This window comes from Notothenia rossii, assembly GCF_949606895.1.
Source record: "Notothenia rossii genome assembly, chromosome: 9".
Classification (NCBI taxonomy): Eukaryota; Metazoa; Chordata; class Actinopteri; order Perciformes; family Nototheniidae; genus Notothenia; species Notothenia rossii.
This window is the reverse complement of record NC_136907.1, coordinates 57,114,180-57,132,214: the sequence shown is the minus strand read 5'-3', so window position 1 is coordinate 57,132,214 and position 18,035 is coordinate 57,114,180. Positions and strand designations below refer to the sequence as shown.

Sequence of the window (18,035 nt, the reverse complement as noted above, 5' to 3'; positions counted from 1 at the left end):
TCTTGCCCTATCTTCTCGCTTTCCCTAATCACTCTCTGTCATTCCTCTCTGCCTCATCCTCACCTCAACACCGACGGGTCACCTCTGCCGCAGAAAGTTTTAATTAAAGTTAGAGCTTTGACAATTGGACAACTGAAAGACAGAGGAGGGGGGGGGGTGAGTGGATTTCTTCTACCTCCAAGCCAATCTCTACCTTTATCTTTCACTACTCAAATCTTAACTTCTTCTACCCCCCCACCCACCTCCTTTCCTTCCGTCCATCTGTGGCGGAAAGAAAAAAAAAACAATTTCCATGAATTTGACATAATGGACAGGGTTGTGTCCCTAATATGCAACAATGGATCGACACCCAGAGTGAAAGTGCTTCCTTCTGCCCTAAACCCTGGTTCTAAGGATAAGTGGGTCCCATATTCATTTACACACAACACACACACACTCACACAATCTGCCATTTTGATAGTGGAGTGTTTTTGACTTGTTTGTGGAAACCAAATCGTATTTGTGGCAAGGTAATGTACAACCCTCTCACTCAGGAGTGATTTCCCAATGTCATTAAACAACAATTTGTAGTGTAAAAGCCTCTCACACCATATTAGCTAAACAAACTTTGTAAAGGACCAGGATTTTTTGTTTTAAAGAGACCCTATTCTGCTCATTTTCAGGTTCCTATTTGTATTTAGTGCCTCTATTGTGACATGTTTACATGCTTTAATTTTCAAAGGGTCTTTATATTTCTCATACTGCCTGTGCTGCAGCACCTCTTTTCACCCTCTGTCTGAAACCAGAGCCCAGTCTGCTCTGATTGGTTAATTGCTTAAAGATGATCCACCCCTTAGCCAATCACGTAGAATATGTTGGAGTGCTCGCCAATAGAAGCGTAAGTGTTACAGTACATAGTGATGTCACTATGGAAAGGGAAAGCAAAACCCCCCAAAAGGGCCCCTTTAACTGGTGATATTTTGCTGTAGAAAATGATCAAAAAGCATAATTGAATTCAGGAGTCAAATTGATTTGGCCTCTTTTTAAAATGTGAATTAAGTAGAAGTGAAGCAGTTGAGGCAGGCCGGTGAGAACAGAGCCAGGTTCCCTTATGTAGTTACAGCAGTGTGTGTGTCTCTGATAGCACTTACTGGTCTCTCTATCATCACAGATGGCTGTCTGTGGTTTCCAAAGAACTTGCGGTTACTGTACAGATGTGCATTTTTGTCTGTTTATGTGTGCACATGCTTGTGAACATACTGCATGTGTGCGTCTGAGAGTGCATTTGGCCCACCGTGCTTTCCTGCTGAGGGTCTAATTTCAAAAACACCCTCTAACACATTTACACCATAGAGAAGCAGACACTTAACGGAGGCACCTGATGCCAAAACACGGAGCCAACATTAGCAGCCAAAGTAAAATATATAATCTAAAAAGCCACATAACAGTGTTAGTAAAGGAACTATACTCAACAGCTCTCAGTGCAGAGGGACATTAGCCTGATTGGGAGAGAATGGAAGGAGAGGGGTTCCATCATGGAAATCAAAGGAGCAGGTCACGTAGTTTGAAATATTAACTGATCAAATAATATGTTGTGTACAGTTACATAAAGATGAATGGTTGGCATTTTAAAAAGTGCAGGAATTAGTTTTAAAAACCAGAAATTGTTATTTTTGCACTTCTGGTTTCCTCCACTTACTGTACTAGACTGCTGTTACCACAAGATTAAGAGATGTCAAAGTTTTGTGTTACGACATGAAAAAACAGCAGTTAATACCCTACACTTTTAAGCTTTTGATGTGTCTTGAATAAAGCTGTCGTAGCAAGGGGTTAATGACATTACTAAACTGCAGATTATATTTACGCTTCTATAATCTAAAATCCAATGCAAATATTCTACTGGCGTCTAGGGAACCAGTGCAATGCTAACATCCGGGTTGGCAAACCGAAATATTTGCAACCCTGCAGCATTCTAACAAGCTAACAACCTCGCAAACAACAATGCTTACATGAGGAAGTTTAGCTAGAATGTGCAATGTGGACCATGTTTACCATTTAAAGGGGCCTACACACCAAATTGACACCAAAGAACACGTCCCGACGGAACACGACTGTTAGATTAGATTATTAGCATGGTAGGATTTGCTATCACAAAACCGAAAGAACAGATTAGGAGGGAACGCCGTCACTCTTGCATGTATTAGTATAGTACCATAGTATAGGACAATCATAATTGCATTAATAATGAGTTTTAATAACTTTTTCCGTTGTCTTCTTCAGTTTTTAAATCACATGTTTCTTTAGAGCATTACATTTGAAAGACCTCTCACGACAAGATATACTGAGTTGCCAAAATTGCCACACCAGTGACAGAATCTCTTAAATGTTTTGTAAAAAAATTGCAAAATTAAAAACGAGTCCTGCATAGCATGTTACAGATGACAGTCAGTAAGATTCGGTCCCTCAGTCCCTCGCAGGAAGTATTCAGTGGAAAGATGAATGGAGGCAATCCTTCCTCCCCATCAACCACCTCATTAGTCCCTCTCAGCCATAAAGCCGTCCCATCAGGCCGCGCTGTCATAACTCACTTTACAGCATTGATTTTAATCACGGCAAATGTAAACATACGTATTATCAATATCAATGCACAAAATAACGCTGTAATATGCAATTACCGAGTGGCATTGATTTTTCTTCCCTCTCCCCCTTTCTCCTCTTTTTTGTCCTCCCATCCCCCCCCCCCCCCCCCCCACACACTTCAATGCAATCATGGGATCGTCCTACTTTGAACTGATTTAATAAGGTTGTTATATATAAATATATATCGCAGGCAGGCAGACAATGGCTGAATATTACAGAGATGATTTTCATAAATTTAAATGCAGGGATGTGAGTGTTTAGCCTGGAGGGAGGTTAAACCAGGACAAAACAGGAAGACTTTATTGTGGTGAACAGGAGGACACCATATCACTGCTTTCAATTACTTATTTTCAGTGCAGGCTCACCTTTTGACAGTTTTGTAACTGACATTAGTACGAAAGAAAAGGTTAAATGAGGTATATACCTGGTAAGAAGATAATGTGCCTTATTCACTAATAAGTGGTAAGAATTGTTTTTACTTTGGGCACAAAATAAGTGGGTGTTATTTGTGTTTTGTCCTACACTTTTAACCCTTGTGAGTGAGTTTCCTTCTTATAGTGGATGGAAGTGGGTTTCTACTTTTAAGGTTTGTTTTCAGGTTAAGGTTCGAAGCAAATGAGCTGTTTCTTAGAATTACATTCATTCAGACTTAACCGATTTGTCCGAAAATAAAATGCTGATATCTAACTGATTCTAAATATCTCTTTACGACACTTGCTTACTGTTTTTCAGGCATCAAAAGCCTCCAAATGCCTTTCAAAATAAAAGTAACCAACACGATACATAATGGTTACAAATCCTTGTATTGACTTTACAGCAATTTCATCTACGACACAAATCTTAAAATCGTATTGTGTTTAACTATTTACCTCATAAACCCATTGGTTTTTAATGTTCTGTTTCCTTTATAATATGTTCTTTTTTTTGTTTGTAGGTCTTTGCTTTCACCTGGTAGCACAACAGAGAAACAGTAGAGGAAACAACAATCTTTTTCCCACACACATACACACCAAAACGGGGGGTTACGTATTGTAACCCTAGTTATATAAGCACAGGCGGAGCCCTCTACTGGACTCTATGGGTACTACCTCTTAACCATACTATGCGAGCATTCACCTACTGAGATATCTATAAACGTAGCCGGCCCCTCGGGCGGGCCTACCTGAATGCGTGTGCAGGCCCACCATATATAAGGCGGCCACACCTCCTGACTGTCATCCTACACCCTCTTCAGCGAGCGGCATAGGACAGACAGGGCCCTAAGTAGAGGGCTCCGCCTGTGCTTATATAACTAGGGTTACAATACGTAACCCCCCGTTATATCTTACACAGGCTCTGCCCTCTACTGGACTCTATAGGTACAGTGGGTGGAGCCCTGATGCATAAACGCCCTGTCGTCCAACAACATCGACCCATCACACTGCCCCTGACCGGCTTTTGGTTAACAGCCACTGCACCGTAACTTCTTCTCCTCCGGCTGTTACCGTGGAGAAGTCGGGGCCACAATTTACTTGGCTGGTAGAGCACACTCAGACACGTTTACCTCGTGAAGAGTGTGCATGGAAAATAGTGAGGAAGGCTCTCCCCGCCTGCACATAGGCACCATGTTTCCCGGGTCCCTAAGGAGCATGGGGAGAACGTAATTGCACCATGTCCCCCACACTCACACACGCCTTGTGTAGAGTGTGCATGGACGATAGTGGAGAGTCCTCCAGCCCAGGGTTTCCGCTAGGATCTTTCTCGCTGGTCAAATGTCCGGACAGAATTTATTTTACCGGACAAATTTGATACTTACCGGTCATGTTTCAATAATAATAAGAAGAAGAAGAATTGTGTTGCAGAGTTTCCGTTAGCAGGTAATTACCGGACTATAACAGGATATGGTGATGTTTAAAACTCAGTTAATGGGGTAATTTTTATACTGCTTCAGTTTAAAATCGTGACAGATCGAAAAATTCAGATTCATTTTTCAATAAATTATTCCACAAACAACATCATTATTACATTCAAACAAACTACTTGTAGTAAATGAAGTACATTATTCAAATGTTTACATCAACTTTGAATAATAACACGGGAGAAACGGATCCTCTCTTTTCTCCTCTCCCTCTCTCCTGACAGCCCGTCAGTTTCTCATGCAGCTCGCTAAACAGAGGGCGAGGCTTCAGGTGATCATGCAGAGCTGCGTCAGCAGCTGATCTGATCTCTCTCTCTCATCCGGTACACTTCACTCGCGTTTATGTCCATATCGATCAGATCCAGCTCTCCTGATCGGCCTTTATAGAGAGCACCGATCAAACTATTAAGAGTGAATATCGGCCAATAATGACCTGCGGGGTGGAAGAATAAAGCAGTTTAACTGTATAGCCCTCGACCTGAACAACTCCTTGGAGTTCTTGGGAACAAAGGAGGGGTTCGGTCTGAGTGTCGCCCCGCTACGGTCACCCCGGATCAAAAGGCAACTCGGGTGCACCGACAGAGCGGCCAGCTCGGACACTCCCCTGGCTGAAGTCAGGGCAAGCAGCAAAGCTGTTTTCAATGACAGTGCTTTCAGGGAGGAGAGCTCCAGAGGCTCAAATGGTTCTGTGACCAGAGCCTCGAGCACCAACGGCAGATCCCATTGTGGGGAGGAGGCATGCACCAATGGGTCTCCTGACCCCTGCAAAAACCGCGTCATAAGTGGCTGACTGAAGGCTGACCTGCCGTCAAATCTCTCATGGCAGGACGAAATGGCTGCTGGATACACTTTAATTGTGGAATGAGCCAGCCCCCTGTCCACCAGTATCTGTAAATAGGACAGAATAGAGCCCAATGTACATGATAGAGGCTCTAGACTCCTTTCTTCACACCACCGCTGGGATCCCAACCACTTTGTCCTGTAACAGACTGTGGTGGATCCTGCTCCTGCTGCCTGGATAGTCTGAATAACTTTGTCAGACAGTCCCTCCCGTCTCAGCCTGTCCCTCTCAGGAGCCAAGCCTGGAGAGATTGGCCCAGAGTGGGTAAACGCCCCTATTGCACCTGCTTCCTGAGACAACGCCCCCCAGACCTGAGGAACCGTCCAGACCTGGCCCACCATCATCTGTGTCACCTCTGCGTACTACGGCGCCAAGCGGCGACCTGGGGGCCGCTAGGATGACTGACAGATGTTCTCGACTCACCCTCTCCAGGAGGGGGAGAATGAGACGCAGCAGTGGAAAGAAGTAGAGCAGCTATCTTGGCCATGCTCGTGTGCAAACGTGTCCACCCCCAAGGGTGGATTGTCCGGCCGAGCCGGGGAGAACCACCATTCGTCTGGCAGGGGCCCGCCTCTTGACATGAGGCTGTCCGCCCTGTTCTCCAGTCCCGGAATGTGGGGGGCCTTCAGAGATAAAAACATTCTCTGAGGCCCACAACCACAGGTTCTCCGCTGTGCTAAACAAGGCGGCGGATCTGACTCCGTCCTGCCTGTTGATGTAAGCCACTGTGGTGCGTTTGTCGCTCCTCACCAGCACATGTTTGCTCTGTAGTAAGGGTTTGCAGTGCTGTAGAGCAGTACTACTGCCCGTAGCTCTAGAAGGTTGATGTGCCGAGTTTCTGTCAGAGGCCAGCCACCACCTATAGCCCTCTCTAGGCAGGTCCCCTCCATCCTGTAACGGATGCATCTTGAACAGCGTGACGTAGGAGGTCACCCGCCCAGCGGAGTTCCCCTCCGCAGATGCTTTGGGGACCACCAGTATCGGAGGTTGCCCTCCACTGAGGGGGGGGGGGGGGGGGGGGGGGGGGGGGGGGGGGGGGGGCGGGGTGGATGGTCACCAGACATAGTTTGTGCCTCTTGGGATCTAAACGAATGCCGGAAAACCACCTCTACAGGCGAGTAAGTAAACCCAGCGGTACCACGAGGTGAGCAGCCGCCATGAGACCCAGAGTCTGCATGATGGTCAAAGCTGTCACCGTTGCAAAAATTCCCAGATACCCCACCTGCTGGTGAGGTATGGGAATGCTCTTCTTCCAATTGACCACAATCCACTTGGATCAATTGGGCTGTGTTTGCCTCTTCCCTGGACCTGGCCATGACTATGAGGTCGTATTACAAAACCCTCATGCCATGGTCGCGAAGCGGCTGAAACGCTGTGACCCGAATTTGCTGAACGTGTGTGGGGATAGGGAGTAGCCAAATGGTAGTCTGTTGTACTCGTAGGCTAACCCCCTGGAAGGTTGTTGCTCGCTCGCTGAAGAGAAAAGGATGACAGGAGGCGTGGCCGCCTTATATACGGTGGGCTTGCCCACACATTCAGGTAGGCCCGCCCCGACGGGCCGGCTACGTTTATAGATATCCCAGTAGGTGAATGCTCGCATAGTATGGTTAAGAGGTAGTACCCATAGAGTCCAGAGGGCAGAGCCTGTGTAAGATATAACACACTGATTCCACTTCACACATGTTTCCAGGTGACACCGACTGGAGTTTCACTGGATCAATCTGTCCCCATTTGTCAATGACCGTTCTCCACTCCACCGTGCAACTGTGAATCTATGCTGTGAGTGTGTATGGGTTTGTTTTTGTCTCCAACACCGTAAAATAACCTTTGACAGGTGTATTGAGGATACGGTCCCCATTCTCCATGACTGCTTCCAGTAAAAGCCTGATTGTTACCTGTCTGTACATGAAACAGCTTGGAAAAGGCAGAGAGACAAAGGAGTGTGAGGACAGTAAAGATTTTGATGGACAAAGTGAAGTAAAATTGTATTGAATAAAACAAAGATGAATAAAAAACAAACTGATATGGAAAAAGGAGATAAGAGAAAGGGAGATGGTACACAATGATACCAAAAAGGAAGTGTGGCTTTTGAATGATTTTGCCTGGAAAATAGGGTCCTGCATATGTGGTAGATGTTAAAGGCATGAAGAAGCTGGCTGAATAAATGATAAACTACATCAAAGATTCAGTTTTTATATGGCCGATACATCTCTGCCTCGCTCACAGCACGATCCCGCACTTATGGAATGTGCCCAATCCATAACCATAACGCCGGCATGGCAGCATGGACTTATATATCAAGACATTTTGCTCCGTATGATAATGCTCTTTGTAGCTCGCATATCATCAGGTATACTGGTCCCATACATATTTACAGATGCTTGTGTCACATCCTTAGTACTTTACAAAGTAAGAACCGCAAAGAAACTAGTCAAATTATTTCTTTATTGGCATCCTTATCCTCTCATCGTAAATCAAACCCTTGTTAATTTTCCATTTGCGCATATGGCATGTGTATTAAAAAGCGTAAACACTAATTAACAACCAAATGATAAATGACTAAACAAATCCCTTTTCTTTTGCTCTGTTCTCTTCTCAGCTGTTATAAGGCATTCAAATGTATACCCACAGTGCTTTGTTCTCTGGTTTCATTCAGAACAGTTCTAATGAGGACAAACTGCTCCCTGGTTGAGCCACAATGGCTCCTCCGACTCTGAAAAGAAGTAAAATGGCTGAATGGAAATGAGAGGGGCAGAGGAGGTCAGCCCTTAGTATCAATTCTCATATTACCACACACACACACATGCGACCACGCGCACAAATGACTATTGCACATTGAGGTGTCGTAGACGCATAACGGTGACAGCAGCCATCTCTCTAAGCATCCCTCTCCTCTAATATCATCATTTGAATCTCTCTCTCCCTTCCTCTCTCTCTCTCTCTCTCTCTCTCTCTCTCTCTCTCTCTCTCTCTCTCTCTCCCTCATCTCTTAATATTATCATCTGAATAGCTAGCAGGTGATTGGATGTTGGACCAGGGATCAAATTGAGAAAATGTATTAGGAAAAGTGGAATAACTGACCAGTAACCATATTAGCATATCCCTGGCCAAGCTAGGCAAATGGTAATTTATTTATTCATTACTTTATTTATTTTGCTGTTACTCAAGACTGATAAGACAGATAATTTACAGACTATATAGCATACAATATTTCAAGTATATACGTAGCAATATGTCATTGTCAAGTTGCTAATTACCAAGCGTTTTAAAGGGTTTTAATGGCCGTAATACGTAATATTATTGCTAAAAAAATTGCCATTAACAGCATTACCGGTTTATATTTCTTGGAGAGATCTTACATTGCATTTACGGAGAGGGTCCTACGTGTACGACTTGCCAAAGTAAACGTAATTGGATTATGACTCAAAACAGTTGTATGATTGCAGATCCTTTGCATTGGCAATACAGCTTTGTATCTATTAAAGACCTTTATTTATCCTGAGGAACATTTGTGTGCAGTTGCAATACCAAGTGGGAAGGGGGCAAGTAAAAGTGTACTGTAAGATAATAATAACAAAAGGGTTTGAACAGGGTTCAAATCCAAAATATATACAATGCTAAAACAAGGGAATTTAATACTTTCAATAAGGGCCATGGTTGACAGGAGGCTTCAATATTTGTTTGGTTTCAGACACGGCAAGCAAGAAGTATTGCGAAATAAGTTATTGCTATTAAAATAGAAACTCCTTCTGAATTAAATTAAAATTAAATTAATTTCCGGTTATTTTGATTTTGAAATTCAGTTCTTGACGGACGTCAAAAAATAGGATAATTATGTGTTATTGTTGAGTAAATAACAGTGTGTTATTTTGAAAAGAATAACAAATTAGAAGGAAAAAAAGATTTAAAAAATACAGATTTCAGTATCCTGAGGCATTTATTTTCCTCACAGACGGCAACAAAAGTCAGAAATTATACGATTTAAAATAAAAGCAATAATTGTGGCTTTGATACGAAAAAAAGGGGAAAATCGTGTTGGTGAACACGAATCAATAGATTACAAATCGTGTTGGTGAAGACGAAATGCCATGACACTGGGTTGTTATACATCCATGGTTAAACCCATAGATATAAACAATATATATATCTATATATCTATGGTTAAACCAGCTACTAAAATCCCAAACATTTGCCTTTGTCTTCTTCATTTCTTTAAATGAACCTGGTGAAACAGCGCTCCCGCTTTGAGTGGTGAGCGGCGGGATTGCACTGCTACCGATGTACTCACGTGCAGTTTACTGTAACAATGCAGGGGAAGTAGGCTGCCCATAATTAGATATTTTACGCAGCTGTGGAATTGTAAATGTCTAGCTGTCAATCTTGGTGAAAGGACTTGTTTTTACCAACAATTAAACCGAAGTAAGAAACGTGTTTCCACTAAAACAGCCGGGAAACAGCTAGCACGTTTCCCAGAGTTAATAATTATATGTTTTTATCGGTTTTTACTAGACTAATGAAAGGTGGAACTTTACTTAGCAAAAATATGCTAACTACGAGGGACGACCATAGGGGACGAAGTGAGGACACACGTGCAGAAATGACGTGGGAAATGACATGACGTGGTTCCTGAAAGACTTGACACCATGAACTACTATGGACCATGCTATGGACGTCAAAGACACGGTAAGTGAATAAACACAACACAACACTCCTCTTCCTCTCTTCTAGCATAGCAGACATAGGTGTATTGCTTAGGGTTTACACAGCGTACAAACATTAAGCAATATGCAGGGCCTGTTCCCAAAATAAGAATTCTCCAATGTAGTTACCTACAATTTAATGATACGTTTTCCCGGAAAATAAAGTGTCTTTTTAATGGTAGGTTGCAGAATGTGAAGAGTTCTGTTGCTTTTGGGGGTGGCTTTCTGTCTTGCTAACCAAGTGCTGGGTTGTTTGCTATAGTCTTTTTCTGCTTTTTGAAATAAGAGACATGTGTAAAGTCATGTATCTGAATGATATATGCTATTTGAACATGCCTCTTAATTTCCTCCTGTGATAAAAACAATATTACTTGTAGTAATACCATCTCCATCACACTTAAGACAATAATACAATACTTTTATTGTCTAATCCAAACATTCAAATGTGGACTTCATATCTTTTTTATATGCGTCTCCTATGACACTTTCTTCCGTATTTGTTGTATACTGTGAATGCAAACATAACCTATTAACGTGTGAAACCTATTGACACAAATATTCATACTACATGGGTTTTGAGTTTTTTCAAGACAAAATACTGTTGTGCATGGTTTTGTGTGATAGTATTTTTGTAATTGGTAAGACATTGTGATTTTAATATTAATATTCTGGCATTTACAACAGCACAAAAAACAGTTTCAAAATTGAAAAATGTCATTAAGATTTAAGCGAGTAGGTAAAATGCACTCTTCCTGTCTTTTGCCTGATTTTTAGTAGTTTAATCTGGCCAGGAAGTATTTGGTCTGTGAATTGGAAAGAATGGGCCTACGATATGCATCATGGTACAGATGTTCAATTCAATATATTACATTATTGTTAGCTGGGCAATATATGATAACTTAAACAAATCAAATGTATGGAAAATGTTCACAGTTTAAAGAACACACCACAACGTGCTTAAAATATGAGAAAAGTCAGCTCAGCATTTGCATTTGTCACAGTCCCTTTAAAGTCCAACATAGCACATTTCCTTTGTGCAATCTAAACCACTTTTTTCTATATTAAAACCCCAGTCTTTTCTCAAACTGACACGTGAGATAATGCTTTTAAAACAATGCAACTATTACATGTAAAAACACCAAGATAGTACATTCAAAACAAAGACACCTCTGGATGTTTCATTGCTGCTTTCTTGGCTCTCCATGTCTCTTTTTCTCTGTATTTATGTTGGTCACTCTTTCTGCTCTCCTCCTCACATCTCTTTATTCCCTCTGAGGAGTGCTAGTGAGCGGCAGAGGAATCATAGAGCCATCAAAGGTTGCCAGCTGTAGGAAATGTCTTCATTTGCAGTGTGCTAGCCTGACACCTGAGCTCCAGGCTTTTGTGTGTGTGAGACTGTGTTGCTGCCTTTTTGCATGCGCGTATCTGCGTGCGTGTGTTTGAGACTGATAGTCGGCGTCCCAGCTTCCCAGCAGGTCCGTCTTTAAATTGTCTCTGTGTGTTTTATAGCCGTGTGTGAGTGAGTGTGTGTGAGGCTGTGGGCCTGTGCCCAATCCATCAGCGTTAAGATGGCACATTACTGTTAATGAATGATATTTGTGTTCAGCGTGTATGTCAGGAGGGAGGACCAGGGAAGCAAAAACAAGCCCTCCCCAATCACCTCACCTCCAGCCTCCTCATTTTCTTTGCCAGTCTCTCCCCTGTTTTGCATTTTAGGAATTTATTCCTCTTGGGCTAACTTTTGAGCAGTTGCACATAAACAGCAATTTTGTTTTTTTCCAACTAGCCAAAAGTTAATGTGGCGTTGATGTGCTGAGTGGATTTTCACAACCAATGGAATCTAAATGACACCTTTATATTCTCATGCAGTTAACTTCACAATCACACAGCTTACATTATTATTGAACATATTCTGTAGCATACGATAGATTATTTGGATTTTCTAGCCATTTCTCCTTTCCCTTCATTTCAAATGGGTATGAAACTATAGTAAACAAATTGAAAGTTGCTTGAGACTACCCATCACAGTGAAAGTGAATCCTCTTCATCTTTAAATCAAAGATATAATTCACTTTAAATTACACTATTGTGTGTTGACACATTTTCATGTGCCATTTGTCAAATTTTGTTTTGGAAAATCTGCAATAAACTTATATATATTGGTGCACATTTTGGCTGTAAGTAAAACAAAAACAGCATCTAATTGCAAACTAGGTCTAGGTCCATTTGAAACAGTCTCACCAAGTTTGTCTATGGTTGAGCACTACATTACAAAGTAAATGCTCATACACTATAAAAAGACCTGCTCTGTATCTTGTTCACAATTATAAAAGAAAAGCAGACTAAATGGATGAATGACTTCCCTTTTTTTGTTGTGTTTGAAATGTGTTAATTTTTAAGGTCCAAAATGTTGGCACAATCTTTTCCCAGTAGGATCAGGATCAGCTCAACAGTAAGAACAAAAGCCTTCCCTTTTAAACCTTTTAGTTTTCTTTCTTTCTCTCCCTCCTAACTTTCCTCACCTCCACTCTTTTGTCCTTTACCTAAGACTCTCTTCTCAAATGCTCTGTCCTCTCTCTCTCCTCCACCGTCTTTCCACCTCTCATTCCCCTCACTGCCCTCCATCATGATACAGAGCAGCGTTTAGCACTGCCAAGTGAGGTGTGAAAACTTCAATATGGAATGAGATTAGTGGCAGCCGATATTGCATAACGCTGTCTCATGTTAGTGAATTGTGTGGTCTTAGATGTAACGGATGATTTAGATGAATCCAGTGAGTGTGCTTTATAGGTGTCAATCACAGTAATGAGTGGTGAGCAAGGAAATTCATAATGTTGTGATTTATAACTGATCCCTGTGGAGAAATTGTCAACGTATCTCTTGGGAGTCCAGAGGTCAGAGGTCAGGGTCAGCTAGAGAGCGGCAGCTATAGAGCGTGAGGATTCAGTGTCTTGCTCAAGGACACCTAAGCAGGGCAGGGGTTTGCTTAAATAATAGCTGTGGTGTTGCAGCGGCATAACATCACTCGCCTTCAAAATCACTGATTTCAATGTGACCACAGAATGACAATTGTTGCCCACAAAAAGAAAATTAAACATTTTTTATCTTGAATTTTGTGTTCTTTAATGCAAAACAGTCTTGATCCAGTTTAGGTGCTTTAGAACAACTACTAGTACGTAGGGATCTCCCGATCACCTTTTTTTGCTCCCGATCCGATTCCGATCATTTGATTTTGACAATTTGCCGATACCGATTTTTCCCGATCCGATCTTTATGCAATGCATTAAGAGAAAAAAAAAGAAAAAAAGCATTCAAGTTGTCCCTTAAGGTAATTTTTTTATTTAAATTGGATGTTCTATCCAACATGGATATAGCTTATTTTTTTCACAGCAGCATTGGATCAAAACAAAAAAAAGCTTTCAGTACTCGTTAGCTTACTGCTACAATTAGACACTGCGCCCTGCCCACTCTGTTGCCAGATTTAAGACAACACATACATGATGTTGTGTAATTTGAAACCAAAACTAAGGCATCAGGATGACTTTAAGACTTGAACATGGTCATTTTTGTTTTGTAACATTGAATACAACATTTAAAAAAAAAAAAAAAACCCGATCCCCGATTTTTTTCTCCCGATTACGATCTTTTGAAAATCACGTGATCGGCTCCGATCCCCGATCACGTGATCGGATCGGGACATCTCTACTAGTACGTTTTAGATAAGTTACACAGTGTCAGTCGTTTACTCAGAGCTGACTACATTGACCAGAAAGATGTGGCTGGGAGGTGAAGATAATGATAATGTCCTTCAGACACCATGTATCTTCAAAAAGCACAGGATGTTGTGATAAACTGGTGAAAGTTTGTACCATTTGACAGTCACAACTTGGCGTCGTCCTTCAATCAGTGTGAAAGGAGAAGAAAGTGAACATATTAGATGCCAGGAGACACGTTGGAGTCTTACTGTTGTGAAGAAGCTCATAATCCACTGCTCACAAATTGTTATGAGGGTGAGTGCTGATGCAAGCAGAAGCATTGTGACTTTATGAGTGAGATGGGTGAAGGAGATAGCTCACACCTGCTGTCAGTAATGAGCTATTTGAATCCCCTACAGCCCAACCAATTAAACATGATTAGCATTTGAGGAATTTTTAATATTCCAGGCAATTTTTTTCATGTCATTTTAAATTATTACTGAAATGATAATGAACTAGGGTTAAATAATATTTTAAGTCCTTTAGAGGAATCATTTTCTGATGTAACTGAGAGATGTGCTGCGGCTGTAGGACGTGCAGAGACAGGATGGACGGACGTATGAATAGACGAGTTGTCTCAGTGTCAGGCAGGTTGACAGCGCTCTGTCACACGGGCCCCCAGCAGATGTCACTCACTCATTAGTGAATGATGTGTGAGAGCAGCCAGCTCAGCCACAGTGGGAGCGCACAGACACACATGAGGACATGTAGGGAACACAATGCCTCCCACCTCACTGATGATAGTAACGGTAACTAAAACCTTGAATCACACTTTTATTTTGTGTCATTAAATGTCTACCATCACTGACTGGTGAGACATTTGTTTCTAATGAGGGCACTGCAAAATAAGACAACTCTTTCCCTTTTTTGTTGCCAAAAAATCCCTCCATTATAAAATGCTTAATGACGTGTACTTTATTGGCTAACACAGGAACAGGTTGAGGATATGATAGGAGTTCAATGCCGTCAACCTAACCCGCGTTACTGTCTGCAATGAATACAGGGGATGTGCTTTTTAGCCTCTGTAATGCACAGCGCAACCTCCAGTTAACCCTGATGTTCGTGTTCCGCTCTGTCTGCCCCTGTTTACGGGTTTCACCTTGACCAAGCGTCAAAACATTGTTTGAATTGGTCAAACAGGAAGCTGACGTTAGCTCACCGTCATGCTATTTCCTATGACTGTAGTGAGCTGTTAACAAGCTGAATAACGGTCGAACAGGGCTGGGAAAATAGGGCAAGCAGTTGGTGGAAAAAGGGAGGAATCGAGGAAGAGGATGGGCCATTGACAAGAGAAGGGGAGTGAAATTGAGGGAGAATGTGAGGGGACGAAGAGATGGAAGCTGAGGTGGCAGGGAGTCGAGTGGAGAGAGCGGCTGATGGGCGAGGCGAAGGATACAGGTGTCGTAAACATCCTGTGGAGCTCTGGGTTTGTCTTTGTCAGCATCAAGCAGCTAGATGACACCAGGAGAACAATGATGATTCACTGTTTGGTTGGGATCAAACAAATATGTACCAGAAACGTAAATCTAGAATTGAAGAGTAGTACGATACAGTAGATAATGTGTTTACATGTTATGTCATTTGATGGACGTTTCCTTGGGCAGTTCTGTGAAGAGTCAAATGGAAGTTGAGGTATGATTTACTAAAAAGCGTCCTTGTTTCTTTCACAATATCTAAAATATAATTGATTTACTGTAAGATTTCAAGCTACAACATCACTTAGCTTCTGGCCATTAGCAATGAGATGTAACATCCTCAGTTTAATGGACTTTCAGGATCTTTGTCTGTCTATAATTCAATTACAACAACATGAGGATGTGTGCGTTCTGTGCGGATATGAAGAGGGAAAGGGCCCGGGTGTATTGTTGGATCGAGCGTGACATATCAATTGTGTTTTTTTGTGTCTGAAGCCACGAGGTTCAGTGAGCAGGAAGAAGCCGAGTCAGAAACAGGAAACAGGAAGTTATTAGCCAGGATGATCTGAACACACTGGGCATGGGAGTACATCAAGAGAAAGATAACAGCAGTTGGCACTGTTTGTGTGGTTGTGTGTGTAAAGGAGACAGAGAACCCACTCTGTTGTGAAAGCAGAGTCCCAACTTGTGTGTGTGTGTGTGTGTGTGTGTGTGTGTGTGTGTGTGTGTGTGTGTGTGTGTGTGTGTGTGTGTGTGTGTGTGTGTGTGTGTGTGTGTGTGTGTGTGTGTGTGTGTGTGTGTGTGTGTGTGTGTGTGTGTGTGTGTGTGTGTGTGTGTGTGTGTGTGTGTGTGTGTGTGTGTGTGTGTGTGTGTGTGTGTGTGTGTGTGGAAAACCATGCTCCAGTGTGTCTGTTCCGACAGCTGCAGTATTACAGTGAGTCATCCCAACACAGCACTTCCTGAAAACACTATAATACTCAGGTAAACTTCCAAAATAAAAGAAATACAGGAAGCACCTGAATACATGACGTGTGTTGACACTTGTGGAGCAGTTTTCCTGCCTTCACCTTGATAGACTAAACTGTTTAAAGTGACTAATAAAGCTAATACATCTGACATGCAAACCAAAACACAAAGCTTTTGTGTCCTGCGAGGTACAGCACTACAAAGATTTTAAATATAGTTAAATAAACCTTTTTCTTTTGATAATCATACTACATACAATTTTATTAAGACTTTTGACGTATGAAATGGTAAATCATTTTCATAGATAGAGATAGATAAAGATTTATTTTAAGATCTATGAAATATCCGAAAATAGTGTAGACTAAAAGTCACAATTTCCCAGAGACATTTCGGAATCATTTTTTACAAGCAGCTTTCCAAAACCCAGTGGTTTTCATTTCCCAGTAATAAAACAGGAAAGAAATCATCACAATGAGAAGCTAATAATAGAAAAGGCTTTTCTTTGTGCTTATACGGGTCAGCACAACAAGCTCCGACACTGACAGAAAGAAAGTAGTGACTTCATTATGGGAGGAGTTCAGGCTGTGTTCACAATGTAAAGTGAACTGATGTGAGATCAGTCTTACAAACAAACAAACAAAGGGTGTTATGGACATTAGCCTTGATTGGCTGATCCCCAGTTTGGCATGGATACTTGCTGATTGGCTGGGATGGCTATCCGTCTCAGTGCGTGACTAGCCCCCTGATATCAATGGTATTAGTTTTTTGCCAAAATAGTGGTTCAGCAATGAGTCGCAAAACCAATAAATGACCTAGCATTTTAAAACCTTTGGTACGCTCCACTAGCAGTACATTATTTCTATCTTCCACTTCTGCCCACCAAAAACCGTCATCCCTACACCACAATACAGACGGACGGACACACACATAGTTACACACATGGTACACACACTCAGCAGCACACTAACACACACTGGCACTAAAATATTGGCTCAATGGGCTCCTGCATGTTCCTCCTTTCCTAACATAGATTTTTACCAGGCAGGTGTTTCCCTTGGCGGAGAGATGGGAAAGCAGGGTCAGAATGAACTGGCAGTGTGCGTTTGTATGTGTGTGTTTGTGTGAAGTAGGCAAGCTGCCAGTAGACACCTGTGTCCTCTGACTTGGCGTGTTGTTTTTCTGTGTGTTCGCTGGCTTCCTGTAGACACGTGTCTCTTTGACAGGACAGCCTGACAAGAGAAGCCAGGGGGATTCCTGGCTTTGGTTCTTAAAAACGTAGCAAGTTTGCTCAAAGTGAAAACTGTCTATTCTGGGAAATGGTGACTGTTTCCCCAAAGTCTTCCAATTTCCAAATTCCCTGTCCCTGTGTTTGTTTCTGAATGTATTCTCCAAAAGGTGTTGAACACTTTCTTCAAAACTTCACCCATGTGCCTTAGAGGGTTACTCCTGTTTTCAACAACAACACAATGAGAGGATGCCAAAGCGATCGAAACCCAAACCTTGAGAGCGGGTGTCATGGATAGTCCTCTCTCTCTCCCATCTTTCTCCCTCCTTTCTCTCTATCTGCCTTACCTCCATCCATCCCCTCTAATCCTGGTGGTGTTAATTGAAAGTCAGGAGAGGGCACTCTTGCGGTTTCATTATTAATTTAACACTCAGGGTAACTTAAAGTGCCATTTTCACCCACATGTGGAACAGAAAAATCAATGGCCACAACAGCAGTGAGCATCAAGGTTGATTACTGATGCACGGGGAGAGACGGCAAGACATTAGGTACTTGGAGAGAAAGAGTGACGTGTGTGTGTGTGTGGTGTCTAGTTGGTTTTTGCTAAGTGTTTCAGA

General features: G+C 42.2%; 1 protein-coding gene across 9 annotated transcripts in view; it reads left to right on the top strand.

The window, feature by feature from the left end:
• The first annotated feature begins 9,641 nt into the window (after window positions 1–9,641).
• The window catches only part of rnf220a (ring finger protein 220a), a 294,921-nt gene continuing 286,527 nt past the window's right edge, over window positions 9,642–18,035 (top strand). For 3 of the 9 annotated variants that reach the window (XM_079648065.1, XM_079648067.1, XM_079648062.1), the window contains exons 1-2: window positions 9,643–9,776; window positions 9,867–10,040. The gene's annotated coding sequence lies outside the window, so the exon portion shown is untranslated. Of the gene's footprint in view, window positions 10,041–18,035 lie in introns of all 9 variants that reach the window. The other 6 variants (XM_079648072.1, XM_079648069.1, XM_079648068.1 and 3 more) reach the window with 5 other exon arrangements.